Below are 14,919 nucleotides of genomic sequence, written 5' to 3'. Positions count from 1 at the left end.
AAGAAACATGATCTCTCCCCCCTTCGAGGAGCTTACTTCTAAGTTAGAAAACATATCATCATGAGTGATTTTATGTACAAAAGCGTCCGAAAAATGACACAGGCTACGTATGATTACATCTCCAAAGAATAGAGACGATGGATGTGTAGTAGGAGTGATCCATTTGTACAGAAAGTGCTGAGAGAGCACAACCTGTACGTGCCAGGGTCTGTCCTAGGTGTTACGGGGTGACTCAAGGTCAAGGAAAGAGCTATAGGGGCATTAGCCAGGACCCCAAACCAACAGCACGGTCTTGGGAAAATTATTTCATTCTCTTGAGTATCCCTTTCCCTATATGTCAAATTGGAATGAAATAAAGAGTTACGGGGAGGATTTGGTGATTTAGTGAGCTTGAAAAATACCGGGTTGATTAAAGGTGAGATAGCGGTATCAATCGCCATTGTCACTCACAAATTTCATTTACCTGTTGATTTTCCGTGCTCAGCATTAAGGGGTGCAGGGTGGGGCCTGGAGTGCTATGGTCTTTGGTCTGACCATTGAACACCCTTCCGGTGTTCGGCCTGGTGTCTCACAACCAGCCTTGGTTCCTCTATGGACCCACTCTGTGGATTGGTCACAGTGGGCAACCCGATCTCATCTGACCATGTCCCTTCCCTGCTAAAATCCCACAGGACACATTATTGGAAAATGGGAGAGGGGCCAGGGGGCTTCATTGTGACCTGCAATGTTTTCTATTTTCAGCCAGATAGTGGGTTCATAAATACTATTCATACCAATTATACTTTTTTGTCTGCCTGAAATATTCCTTAATGAAAAGCCATGACGAGGGAGTCCCAAGGACACTAAGCTTGTTGACTGTCTCCCAACATCCTGCAAAGCTACGTGGAGAGAGATAGCATTCTCCAGGGAGGGCTAGGAATAACTCTCTGGGTCATTTCAGACTTCGAGAAGGTACTATTTTCCAGAAAGAAATCAAACCTGTGCTCATGAATTGGGGTCTTTATTTTCCATACAGCACTTGACGGTTTTCCCAGAGAGAAAGAAAACAAGGGGGAAAAAAGTGGCAAAATCCCCCAAACGCATGCAGTCAGAGCAACGAAGAAAACACTTCTCATTGCCCAGCTTTGGATGGAAACGTGGGAGAGGGTCTTAATTGTCTCCCGGGCCCCGGGCCCCATTCTAATTTATTGAGGGAAGGGCCCAGGAGATAAATCTTGATGTCATTCTCTAAGCCACCTAAAATGAGCCCATTAAACTACCGCCCGTGAATGAAGGCGTTTTTCCCAGGGTTGCAGCCCCCACCCTCAATCCCACACCCAGCATCACCCAGGGCACCGCCATTCTGAGGGCCTGAGAGGCACATCTGACAATGGAGCATTCAGGAAGGCCTTCCCGGATGGGGTAGGAAGCCTGTTTTATGCCCTGTTAATTACTGCAACAATTTATAAAATTCATGACAAACATAAAGCCCTTACAGAGATTGTATTTCAAATGGCATATACCTATAACAGAATTCTCTTTGTTTGTAATTCCTGGATTTATGAGCTGTTGCACAACAAAATGGGACCGCCCCTTGTCCCCATGGGGGGCACTGGCTGAGCACCTCAAATATGCCATGGAGACAGAAACCTACTCAGGCATGGATGGGGACACTGCAGTCCCAGCTTGTGAGCTTAAGAGGAGTGGAGTTTGGGTTGGGGCAGGGAGGTTTTCTCTTGGTGGTTCCAAGCTGGAAGGGACCTCAGGCACGAGCTAGTCCAACCGTGTGTCTTTGCAGGAATCTTCCTTATAGCTTCTCTATCTCGTTTGCATGCTTCAGTGACAAGGAGCTCCTTACCTGACAAAGCAGCCCAAATGATTGCCCTTTGTCTCTAGTCTTGTCCCTTGTCCTCCCCAACTTTCCCTTGGCCACAAGAGTGGTTTTTCTAGAACCCAGATGGGATCTTGCTGCACTCCTGCTTAAAATGACTCAGTGGCTTCCCTTTGCCTTCTGGGTAAGTACAAGGTCCTTAACAAGGCCTGGGAGTTGCTGTGTGAGGGAGGCCCTGCAGTGGCCCCCTGTCCGTTCCTCTCTCAGTAATGCCAAAAGCCTCTCAGCCAAATGGCCTTTGTGTTAAAATCTCCCAGTACGACTCACATAAGAGAAGGGTCAAGGGCTTAATTTTAGGGGCAGCAAATAAGAGTGTGTCTGTGGAGCTGGTAGATGGTGACTTCCTCACAGCCAGCAGGGGGGATGGGGTGACTGAGCTCTCCAGAAGGAAGAGAGAATGTTGGTGGCTCCAGAGAAGAGAGGGAAGCAGGGTCCCGGTGGAAGAGGATGGAATCTGAGGAGCTTCAGAGCTCTGAGAGCACGAGAGACACCTGAAGTTCTTTTTGTTTCCTTTTTGTTTGTTTGTTTATTTATCTTGAGAGAGAGAGAGAGAGAGAGAGAGAGAATCCCAAGCAGGCTTCATGCTGTCAGCACAGCATCTGACGCAGGGCTCGATCTCATGAACCGTGAGATCACGACCTGAGCAGAAGTCCAGAGTCGGATGCTGAACTTGCTGAGCCACCCAGGCCTGCAGCGCTCTTAGGAGAATCTGAGCCAGGAGCCAGGCTCCTCTGCCCTCTCCTAGAGGCGGGGGGTGGGGGAGGGGTGGGGAGGGAAGGCACCTGAGCTCAGCTCAGGTCTCCGTTCTCTGTACACCAGCTCTGCCATTCAGCGAGTCTCCAGCTTCAGGGAAACCTGTATATTTATGCAGAGGCGCTGACTTTATGAGTCTTGGACAGGGAGTTGCTTTCATTTTCTCCTTGGTGTCAGAATATGTGTCCTCTGTGAGATGTGCAGGAGACGTTCCGACTGGCATCCTCGGAAGCAGAAGACTGTTGATATAGAGCAATTAAAATGTGGAGTGGCTGGGTGTTCTGGCTTCCCAGAGTGCCCATTTGAACGTTTGTATGTTAATTTCTTGGAAGGAAAGAATTGTTTTCTATGAGGATCTACTGAGTTCAGGTGTTCTACTCACTAGTTGTGGGACCATAAGCAAGATATTTCCTCTCTCTGGCTCTTGGCTGTAGTTTCTGAAAAATGAAGTCATTGCTAGGAAGAACCCTTTGAGATGTTCCAGTCCTCAGGAAGCTGAGATTTGTTTCCGTAGTTTCCTCATCTAGGAAATGGAGTTGACACAAATCCTACCGTTTAGAGTTGCTCTGCATAGAATCGAAATAATCTATGTTATTATAAACATTGCAAGAATGACTCATTCTTGCATTTTCCAGAAGACCACATTGTAAGGAGAAGTCCCATGAAGAAAAGTACCAATCTGTTGGAGCTGAGGTGTGGGAAAGAGGGAGTTAGGATGTTTTTGGCTACAAGTAACAGAAGACTAACTCAAATGGCTTAAATACTAAGAAAATTTGTCATTGTGTACTTTAGGATGTTTGCATTACGGGAGTTCCGGTGTCGGCAAGTTCAATTGCTTCATGACATTATTGAAGACCCTGAAAATGAGTCTCAGCAGCCTGAGTGGCGTCTCCTGTGTTTCACTGTCTTTTCCCCTAAGCCCATAGTCATCAGACACCTGATCAGAAAGCGTATGAAGCAAGAAGGAAGTGGGGACTGGCTGTCAGCCTCTGTCCCAGGGGGACACGAATACATACCACAAAACCAGACTCCCAGGGAGGGAGTCACCAATTGCTTCAGGAGTAGTTCAGTCTTTAGAAATAGATACTCCCCGGCGGAAACACGCACGGGGAGAGACATAGCGTCTCTAGAACGACCTACCTGGGGTTCAAGTTTGGCTGCACGCTGACCAGACACGGTGGCTTAGGCAGATATTTGATGGCTCTGTGTTAAGCCGGTCAGGGAAATGCAAATCAAAACCATAACGAGATGCCACGAAATACCCACCCACAAAAATGGCTACAATTGTAGAGACTTTAATCCTAGGCGTTGGAATAATGGAAACTCTCTTACATGGCTGGTGAAAGTGTAAATTGATATATGCCCTACGACTGATCAAGCAATTCTGTTCCTAGTTATATCTCCAACAGAAACAAGTGGTTATGTCCATCAAAAGACATTTGTAAGAACGTTCATAGCAGCATGATTCATAATAGTGCAAAGTGGAACCCACCCAAATGTCCATCAACCAGAGAATGGAGAAATATATCAAAGCGTGGGCATGGCCAGGTGCTGCCCAGATCCCTCTTCAAGGTGGGGCTTGCCCCAGCTGTTGGGACGGCTGCCAGCAGCCAACCTTCAGGCTCTCTGGCCCTTCCAGATCTGCCTGGGCCGCAGACGGCCGCTTTGCCACAGCCGCACAGCACGGCTAACACAGGCTGTTTTAGCTTCCAGGCTCCTCGTGGGGTTGGCTGAGGTGGTCCTTGGGTCTGCACCAAACTCTGAATATCTCCCCGCTCCCCTCCTGCTTCTTGTCTCTCCTGTCTGCAGCTGTCAACCCAAGGGCACTTCTCAGTAGCCATTCTGCCTACAAACCCGCCTCCGAGTTGGCTTCCCAGAGAGCAAGCCTGCTGTGCACGGGTGTGGTCAAACAGGACCATACAGTGCAGCAATCAAAGGAAAAAAAGCTATGACACCGGCAGCATGGGTGAATGTTGGGGAAGGAAAGCCAGGTATGAACGAGTATGCACTGTCCGAGTCCATTTCAATGAAGCTGGAAACCAGCGCGACAGATTCATGGTGAAAACAGGCCAGAATAACAGTGACCTTGGTATCAAGGAGCCTTGTGTGGAACTGGAAATAGTCTATATCTTGATTCAGAGATATATACCTATGCACGTTGGCACATAGACATGTGTATATGCATATGTGTTCATATTGAATATTCATTGAACTGCACACTTTGATTTGCATGCCTTACTGCATTGTTACACTTTAGTAAAAATGATAAAATAAAAATTAAAACAATAAAAAAAAGTCAGACTGTATTGTAATTGCCTAGCTCCCTGGACAGCCTATGGTTTCCTGAAGGCAGTGGCTGTGCCTACCCTTTAGTGGGTGTTCGATAAATATATATATTTTTTAACGTTTATTTATTTTTGAGACAGAAAGAGACAGAGCATGAACGGGGGAGGGGCAGAGAGAGAGGGAGACACAGAATGCGAAACAGGCTCCAGGATCTGAGCCGTCAGCACAGAGCCCGACGTGGGGCTCGAACTCACGGACCGCGAGATCATGACCTGAGCTGAAGTCAGCCGCTTAACCGACTGAGCCACCAGGCGCCCCGATAAACATTTTTTTGAATGAATCAATGAGTATCAACCATTGATTCGTTGGATGGACTTGGACGAGTCTCTTCACTCTGTGAACTTCATTTTCTAAAGAAGGAAACCAATGCAGAGAGTAAAACTTGACTCACAGGTGTGGTATGCAAATCGGATGAGATAACTGGTGGAAACGCGCTGTGCAAACCGGAAACCGTTGTGTAAGCGTTAGTGCACAGGTTCTGAAGTCGAACTGCCAGAGGTGGAAAATCAGCTCCACCAGCATCAGCTGTGTGCTCCTGGGAAAGTTACTTAACACCTTTGTGCCTCAGTTTCTTATCTGTAACAAATGGGGTCATAAAAGTACATACCTTGTTGAGTGGCTGTGATAACTGAGACAACCTGAGTCCCCTAGAATTGTGGCTGACTGCTCAGTAAGTTCTCGATAAATGCCGGCTAGTATTAGCATGGAAAAAACTTTCCCCAGGATGGTATCTTTCAGGTAGAGAATCCTTCAACCTTTCCCTTCCCCACTAGGCTTTCTTCCCCTTATTTCTTCTCTGGAGCTCACTAGAATCCTTGGGATCCAGTCATTTATAACCTTATGGACATGACTTTTCCCCCAAGAGCAACTAGCCTGCAGGAAAGGAGATGACCCCAGTAGACAGCCCCACACTCCTGAATTTTGGATGTCTGCGTGTCATTTTTTCCTCCAAGAAAAAATGACTAGGGCAGTCTGGGAAAGAGGGGCGGGAAATGGTGAGAGGGCAGGATGGGGCTCAGCCGTTGGAACATTCTCTGGTGAGGCCACGAGGGCAGAACATGATCCCAGAGTAGGATTTTCCTCCCTCCCAGGCTGGACTTGGAAGTGGCCAAAGACGGAGTCTGATTCCACCCAAACCCAACACCGGCAGTGATGGTGTGATGGGGCAGGAGCTGCGGGCTCTCTCAATAGTTTTCATGCCACCTGAACTTGTCACTTCGCCTCTGGATTTCTGCAAAACCAAGGATAGGGACTAGCTAATCCCTAAGGGCTCATTCAACTCTGAGCTTTGGGATTCTAAGAAGTGGAGTTTGGTACAGCGGACTTAGATGAAATGAAGTTTTTTTTTTTTTTAATTTTTTTAACATTTATTTATTTTTGAGACAGAGAGAGACAGAGCATGAATGGGGGAGGGTCAGAGAGAGAGGGAGACACAGAATCTGAAACAGGCTCCAGGCTCTGAACTGTCAGCACAGAGCCCGACGCGGGGCTTGAACTCACATACCGCGAGATCGTGACCTGAGCCGAAGTCGGACGCTTAACCGACTGAGCCACCCAGGCGCCCCAGATGAAATGAAGTTTAAAGCCGGCTCTGTCATTTTGGCAGCCCTGTGTTCTGGGGCAGGCGATGCCACCTCTTGGTCCCTTTGGGTTTTATCTGTGACAGGGGTGTAATAGAGGTTTGCTGTAAATAGTAACTCAATAAGTAATAGTCCCCGTGATGGCTAATTCTTCTGTCAACTTGATTGGGCTGTGGGATGCCTAGATGCTTAGTCGAACATTACTGTGCTTGTGAGGGGGTTTTGAATGAGATCGGCATTTGGGTTTGTGGATTTAGTAAAGCAGATTGCTCTCCCTAATGAGAGGCTCATCCAATCAGTTGAAGGCCTGAATAGAGCAAAGAAACAGTAAGAGGGCGTTCTTCCTGCCTGACTACTTTTGGGCTGGGGCCTTGATTTTTCCTGTCTTCACGCTGGGCCTAACACACCTAGTCACCCTGGGGCTTGAACCTCCAAGTTCCAACTGGATCTATACCACCAGCTCTCCTGGTTCTTAGGCCTGTGGACTCAGACTAGAACTAGAGCATTGGTAGGGGCGCCTGGGTGGCTCAGTCGGTTAAGTGTCCGATTTCGGCTCGGGTCATAATCTCACGGTTCATGGGTTCGAGCCCCACGTCGGGCTCTGTGCTGACAGCTCAGAGCCTGGAGCCTGCTTTGGATTCTGTGTCTCCCTCCCTCTCTCTCTGCCCCTCCCCCCGCTTGTGCTCTGTCTCCCAAATAAATAAACATTAAAAATAATAATAACTAAAAAAAAGAACTAGACCGTTGGCTCTCCTGGGTCTCCAGCTTGCTGACTGAAAATCTGAGGACTTTCCAGCCTCCATAATTGCACGAGCCAATTCTGTGTAATAAATCACATCTCCCGCATTGGTTCTGTTTCTCTGGAGAACCCTGACTAATACAGTCCCCTTCCCGTCTGGTTTGTCTTTTTTTAGGAAAATCTTCATATTTTTCCTCCATGTACCCTGTAGCTCTTACTTTCTGCTTCTGAATAAGTCAGTGCCTATTTACAGGGAGCAAAAAGTCAGCAGCAATAGAACATGCTCCATCTGTCTAGTTTTTATTATTTCAAGCGCTTCTATAATTATCATTTAAAATTTTTTTAATGTTTATTTATTTTTGAGAGACAGAGCATGAACAGGGGAGGATCAGAGAGAGGGAGACACAGAATCCGAAGCAGGTTCCAGGCTCCGAGCTATCAGCACAGAGCCCCGATGCGGGGCTCGAACTCACGGACTGTGAGATCATGACCTGAGCCGAGGTCGGACGCTCAACCGACTGAGCCACCCAGGCACCCCTATAGTTATCATTTAATCCTATTATTTAATCCTAGACCTGACAACCCAGGGAGATAAATAAAGCAGAAACTGTTCCCTTTAATTTTATTTTAGCAGCATTATTGAGGTATAATTGACATAAAATAATCCATACTCGTCAAGTGTCCAATGTGATGAGTTCTGGGATATGTACAAACCTGTGAAACCATCAGCACAATGTAAAGAACATACCCATCACCCCCTAAAATTTCCACATGCTTCACTGTATTCCTTTCCCATCCTGTGCCATCCCCAGATCAGCACTGCTGACGGCCATTACTTTCTTGTAATTGCTGAGAGAACTGAGGACCAGAAGCTGACACATCCTGCCTATGTCAGGACTCTTCCCTGGTCTAGTCTCCTGACGCTCAGCTCAGGATTCATTCTAGGAGACCATCTTCAATCATCCCCAGGAGAAAGGGGGAAGAAATCACTTATTGAGCACCTACCATGTGTTAAGTCCCAGGCTAGGTGCTTTACATATAATAGCTGTGGAAATACAGTAGCCTGAGTCTTCCTTTGGTTTCGGATGCCTCCTCTCTGATGACTGTTCACCCCCACCCCTGGGTTCTGACTCAGCCCATGTATCCAAATGTGAGCTCGGATACATCTTTCCCTGGGTGTCTAATAGGCATCTCAGATGGAATTTGCCTAAACATAGCTTTGCTTATGACTTACCTTCCCCTCTCTCCAGCCCCCAATCGGTTGTCCCTGAGTCTTCTACTCAAGTGCTCAAGTCAACAATACTGAGTTAACTTCAATTCTTTCCTTCCCCTCACTTAGGACAGCTAATCCATTGCCAGGTTCCATTACCTGTATCTTCAAAAGAATCCCAATCTGGCCGCTATTTTCCATGCCCATTCCACTGTCTGGTCCAAGCTACCATTGTGTCCTAGTTGGTGTCCCTGCTTTCACTCTTGCCCTGGCCTCTATGACCCTTTCTGTGCATATCAGCCCATGATCTTAAATCACATCATGACACTCCCTTTCCTAAAACCCCTCAATTGCTTTCCAATACATTTGGAACAACCCTGCATTCTTACTCAGCCTCATGGAGTTCTCTGTGATCTGTCACTTTTGTGAACTGGTATCATGATGCCCCCACCCCCACCCTGGACACACACACAAGCTCCGGTCGATATGACCTTCCTTCTGCTACTTGAACATACCAAACTTATCACTGCCTTAAGTTTTCTGCCTAGAAAACTGGTCTCCTCATCTTCCCACAGATAATTTCTATTCTTTCCTCAGGTTTTAGTCAAGGAAAAGAAATGGTGGTCATGACCATCTGAAATTATGTTGTTATTTGTTTGATGACCCGTCCATTCCTTCTTGAGAGTGAGAGTAGGAACCTTGTCTGTTTTATTTACTGATGTATTCACCAATACAGCCCTAACACCTATAAAAATACTCAGCATATGCTAGGTACTCAATAACTATTGGTCCACTGAATGATCAAACAATAGGCCTCTTAATCATATATAGTAATGGTTAACCATCTTTCCAGCCAAATGCTTCTCTATCACTACATAAAAATCCAATAACTCTTCCTAATTCTTTCCCGCCTCAACGTTTTCCTTGGCCACGTGCTCGCCACAGTGACGAAACCCTTAAATGTTGGAGCTTCATCTTCTTCCTACTCCCTTGTGGAACCTGCCCCCGGCCCCCCTCATACCCTTACCTCCTGGGTTTTGCTAAGTAAATTCCGAACTTTTGTTCTATTATCCCACATTGTCTTACAATACGCCTCTTCAGTTTCAATAATCCTCGCTTAACTCGTATTACAATTCCCAGCCAAGCATTCATCTTCCTTTTAGATTTAACCATAAAATACCACAAGATTTACTGCCCACCGCTCTTTCTTGTGCTTGTCATCTTTTCTACCTGGAGACTTTTGTTTTAATTTAATTTTCATGTGTTTAGAATTCTTCCCCAAGTGATTTCCTCAGCTAAGGGCATGGGTACATGCTCTTTTAATTCTTTAGTAACTGAACATTTCTTTCAATGTCAAGATCCAGCACCAACGCCACCACCCCAGTATATAGGGTGGTAGTTCATGATGTTCTCGGGCAAGTGGGTATGACAGGGGATAGTGAAGGGCTGCGCCCTCACGGAGCTTACATCTTTTTCTCTGGCTTTTGTATTAGTGGAATCGAATAGTTTATGCTGCGGGAATCAATATTCTCCAAATCTCAAAGGCTTAACAGAAGAAAAGTCTCCCTTTTGCTTTGCGGCTGGGTCCAGGAGACTTACTGGGAAGGTTGTCCTGCATGTGAGAGCTCCATGTTTCACTTCTGTATCAGTGCAAGCTTCCCGGATCAGAGCAGCAAGGGGAGAGAGTGCCGGGAAGTCTCACAACCCTGACACGCCTCTGCCCAGAAGTGACACACACATTTTCATTGCCCAAAGAATGTCATATGACCATGACAAACTGCAAAGGGGCAGAGTAATGCCAAGCCCCCGTGTGCCCCGAAGGCAGATAACTGGAAATATTTATGAGTTCCACTAGTATCTAACAGCTTTCACTGAGAATATAGTAAAATGTGGGATGCTTTCATTATATTTTTTTCTCTCCGCGATCTAAAAATTATGATTCACTGTCTTCTATTTACCAGTATTGCACAGAAAGTTAGATTTTTTTTTTTTTTTTTAGTTTTGCCTGTCTATGTACCTCTCCCCGCCCATCTATCTGTATGTCTGTGTTAGTTGAGGTCAGCCATGATGACTCACAGATAGCATTAACTATGTAAGAGATTTAGCGGGACGGCAACAGAAGACCAGCAGAACCTTGAGCCCCTGATGGAGGTCTGAATTCTGTAACAGGAGATTGGAAAGGAAGCGCCCTTGAGGTAGGAATGGTCTCTGACTGCAGCATAGCTCCAAGATGGGTTGGCCAGGCCTGTGGGGAGTCCTTGAGCTCAAGTTGTCCCTGAAGGAGACCCATGTCTCACAGGAAATGGCCTGCCTTGTGTCCTCGCATGATTAATCTGCAGGGAGCATGACCTCTACGTGCCCTTGGTGGTAAACTTAGATCTGAGAGATACAACTTTATGGCAGCCACAAGAAGCTTACGAATATTTTTTCTTTCTTCTGTTTTTGGGGTTGGGTAATTTTGCCAGGCTATCCCTAGGTGTGTGCCACTTAAACATTACTCCTGTCCACAGTGCATCCTTTCCACATGGATTTTCTCATCTTTCCTCACTTTGGTGAGGAACTCCGTCCCCTATTATTAATTCTCCATCTGTGTCTTGTCCCCCTTTTGGAACTCTATCACTTACATAATAGACGTCCTGCATGTGTCTTTTATGTCCCTCACCTTTTCATTTATGATTTTCATGTATTTGTCGCTCTATATTGTGGGTTGTTTCCTATATTTAATTTTCTAAAATGCTATAATCATTTTGGGGGAAATTAACACTTAGTTTTACACTTTTCTATTGAATTTTAAAATTCAGAAAGCATATGTAAGTACCAAAAGTTATTTTTTGTATGTGCTTTCACAACATCTTGAGAATTCTAACTGCATCTTGCCTCCTTGAAAGCCACCTGTTCTAGTTGTTGGGACTGATCTCCTTCCTTCAATGACTCTGATCCTTTGATAATATCTGCTCTGTAAATGCTTGCTTTGGAGGACATGCACACCAGGACTTGGGGTCTTTTAGGCCAGGGGAGACTGATAGGCAGTAGAAGATAGGGAGGAGTTTCTTCTCCAGTAGGCTACTGATGATGGGTTTGTTTAGATGGGATGAAGGAGGGAGGCCTCTTTGTTCTAACATACCAGTGGAGATGAGGTGTCCCCAGCCCCACCTTGCCAATGCCTTCGGGCACAGCCACCGGATAGAATAGCTGACCTCTCCTAGAGCTACACATAGCTCATTAGAGGGAAGGGTCCCCTCCCTGATTCTAGGGGATTCACCAGGCTTTCTTCTTGTGACCTCATAATTGAGGTCTTCACCACTGATTCTTCCAGGGAAGTAATCCTCTTTTCAAGTGGAGTTTTGGGCCTTTCCCTTGGTATTGCAAGAAATGAACCCCTCATTCTGTGTCTTCTTTTCTAGTATTTGAGGTGTCAGCCATATCTGTCTTCACTAAGCTACTACAATCAGCTAGCCTCATTCTGGTGATTGATTCATCCCTGGGAGCTGGAACAGAGAGAGGGTCCTGAGCACTTATTCAAGTCATTATCATGCAGAATCCCGCAAAAATTTCCCCTCAAATCTTGATAGTTCCCAGAGACCCCCTTATTCCCTTCTTTATTCACAGTGGCATGTCAACTTCAAAGAAGTTCCCTCCAAAGAAGTCTTACAAAGGGAGGAACAATAGTCTGAATTTGTCATCATCACTGGGCACCAGGCTTTTTCTTTCCTACAGGTCAGATGCAGATGCCCTATGTGGTGCTGACAACCGTCTGTCATAAGTCTAGGGTCAGCAGTCTGGGACTAGCCCCTGGAATCATCACCATGGGTTTTTACTGGGGTGGCCACCAAAACAAAAATGGGCAGGTGGACACAGACAGAGGAGGAGAACGTTTCTCTGGCAGGGAGAGGGGTTGGGACATTTTTCTTTTAAAAAATTTTTTATGTTTATTTATTTTCAGAGAAACAGAGACAGCATGAGTGGGGGGGTGGGCAGAGAGAGAGAAGAGAAAGAGAGGGAATCCCAAGCAGGCTCTGCACTGCCAGCACAGAGCCTGATGTGGGGCTTGAACTCACGAAACGTGAGATGATGACCTGAGCTGAAATCAAGAGTCAGACACTTAACTGACTGAGCCACCCAGGCACCCGAGGCATTTTTTAAGTATATTTATTTATTTTGAGAGAGAGAGAGAGAGCACAAGCAGGGGATAGGCAGAGAGAGAGAGAGAGAGAGAGAGAGAGAGAATCCCAAGCAGGCTCCACACTGTTAGCACGGAGCCTGATGCAGGGATCAAACTCACAGACCACGAGATCATGACCTGAGCTGAAACCAAGAGTTGGACGCTTAACTGCCTAAGCCACCCGGGTGCCCCAGGGTGGGGATATTTAATAGTTATTTTTGATAGTAATAGTCTCATCATGAGGGGACAACACTGAAATGCCTTTGTTGTTTATGTTATTTTCCGGGTGGCTAGCAATGTTGTGTTTCTAACCAGGAAGTACGAAAGGCAAGAACTGAGAGCCAAGCCTTGTGTGAGGCATGTTATATATGTCAGCTCATTCACTCGTCACCACAACTCTGTGTCGTTATCCTCATTTTACAAATGGGCGCCCGGGGCTCAGAGAAAAAAGGTGGGTTAGATGGGGGAATCGGTATTTGAATACCGTCCGGGTCATTCCAACATCCACACGCATGCTCTATGCTAGTAGTCCAGGCCGTGTTCAATTTTGAGTTGACTTTTGGCAGCTGAACAAGACCGCAATAGCAAAGAAGGAACGGGAGGGTGGGGCGGTTTGAGACGCCAGCACAGGAATAGGCAGGAGTCAGGTGTAAATGACAAATAGGAAAGTGTCCCGCGTGCCCACACAAAGAGGTTGTGCCGGAGAGAGATGAGATTTGAAAGACCAGTTAATGCCAGATGGTGAAGGATCCCATAACTTCTAAGTCCTGAGGTCTTAGGCAAATTACTTTACCTTGCTGAGTGTAATTACTTCTCTGGTCTGGAAAGTGGGGCTGAAATACCCTTCCTGACTGCCTGCGTGCTTAAAGCACCCACTGAGTGCTTGGGGGATGGTGAATGCTGCTTCCTGTCCAGCAGGACCTGGCTCTGGGTGTGGAGGAAGCAGTAGGGTGGGGACACAGGGCTGGAGGGCTGGCGCTGTGTCAGCACCTCCCGAGGCCCCAGGTTCTTCCAGCCCCAACCACCTCTTCATCATTTGAGAGATCAGCCTCAGGCCCATTTGGTGTTGATTACAGCAAACCAGGCCTCTCCGTGTGAAGGAAACAGGCCCTCATTTCTCTCATTAAAGTAAAATATGACCCATTTTTATGCCTGCGTATTTTGTTGCCGAGATTACGAGAGTCATCTTTTCTGTTTATATGGAACGGAGAAACGTTACACCAGGCGGGCGGCCTGGGCCCCCGCGTCTGGGGAATAGAAAGCAGATGTCGTCCTCACTGTTATTTTCCCTTCTGCCCCAGCCTCTACTCTCCTCCTCCCTGCTCTTCTCCGCTCAGACGCATAATCCTTTCAGATTCGCACGAGGTAAGTGGATCATAAGAATAAACTCACATTTATTGAGCTCTTTACCAGGTGCCAAGCCCTATAAACAAGTTCCCCCTTTAATTCTCCCTAGAAGCTTCAGGGGTGGTGGATATTAATCCTTATTCAGCCCCGGTTCCCTCGAACCAGAAGTGCCCCAAGTTTCTCTGGTGCCCCAACACAAAGGAAAAAACGAATCCTGCCCTTCTCAGATGCAGTGCCTCACAGGTGCTCCCAGAGCTCTGGTGGGAATCATCCTAGGAGGGTCTCCTCACAGGGGAAGGCGACTGGGGGCCCAGCGGGTCAGGGATTCCTACGAGGTCGACTTAACTGGGGAGTGGTGGGGGCTTGGGAAGATTTTAGGCAGAGAATCCACAATGCAAGGTGCATGATTTTGTAGGAAGGCCTTTGATACCCATCTGGAGAAGGGGTGGGGGGCAAGTGAGAGTGGAAAGAAGGGGTGTAAGAAAAATCATCCCCAACACGGAAATAAGGAAATAAGGCCAGGTCTCCGTGCTTTCTCATTGTTATGCAGAGCAGTGTCCAACAGGGATATTCAGTCCTTTACAACGCTTTCTGTAAAGGGCTAGACAGTAAATATTTCAGTGTTGTGGTCCGTAAGTTCCCCATCAGTTACTCAACAATACCTTTGTAGCAGGGAAGCAGCCAAAGGCAAATATGTAAATGAATGAGCACTAGCGGTGTCAATAAAACTTTATTTCCAAAAACCAAGAGGTGGCTGCCATTATTGCTCTGTGGGAATGTACTCTTGTCGGGCACATTCTTTATTCTTTTTTTTTTTTTTAATTTTTTTTTTAACGTTTATTTATTTTTGAGACAGAGACAGAGCATGAACGGGGGAGGGTCAGAGAGAGGGAGACACAGAATCTGAAACGG

The 14,919-nt window shown here is 46.6% G+C and overlaps 1 long non-coding RNA gene across 1 annotated transcript; it reads right to left on the bottom strand.

Moving 5' to 3' along the window:
• Positions 1 to 984: 984 nt before the first annotated feature.
• Positions 985 to 10,228, bottom strand: LOC132671470 (uncharacterized). Its single transcript, XR_009607110.3, has 3 exons — positions 10,098 to 10,228; positions 5,361 to 5,545; positions 985 to 3,189 (listed from the first exon to the last, which is right to left on the bottom strand). It is a non-coding gene; the product is annotated as an uncharacterized LOC132671470 (long non-coding RNA).
• Between the last annotated feature and the right edge of the window lie 4,691 nt (positions 10,229 to 14,919).

The sequence above is a fragment of the Panthera onca genome, chromosome C1 (genome assembly GCF_046562875.1).
Source record: "Panthera onca isolate mPanOnc1 chromosome C1, mPanOnc1 haplotype 2, whole genome shotgun sequence".
NCBI lineage: Eukaryota > Metazoa > Chordata > Mammalia > Carnivora > Felidae > Panthera > Panthera onca.
This window is presented reverse-complemented; position numbering and strand designations above follow the sequence as displayed.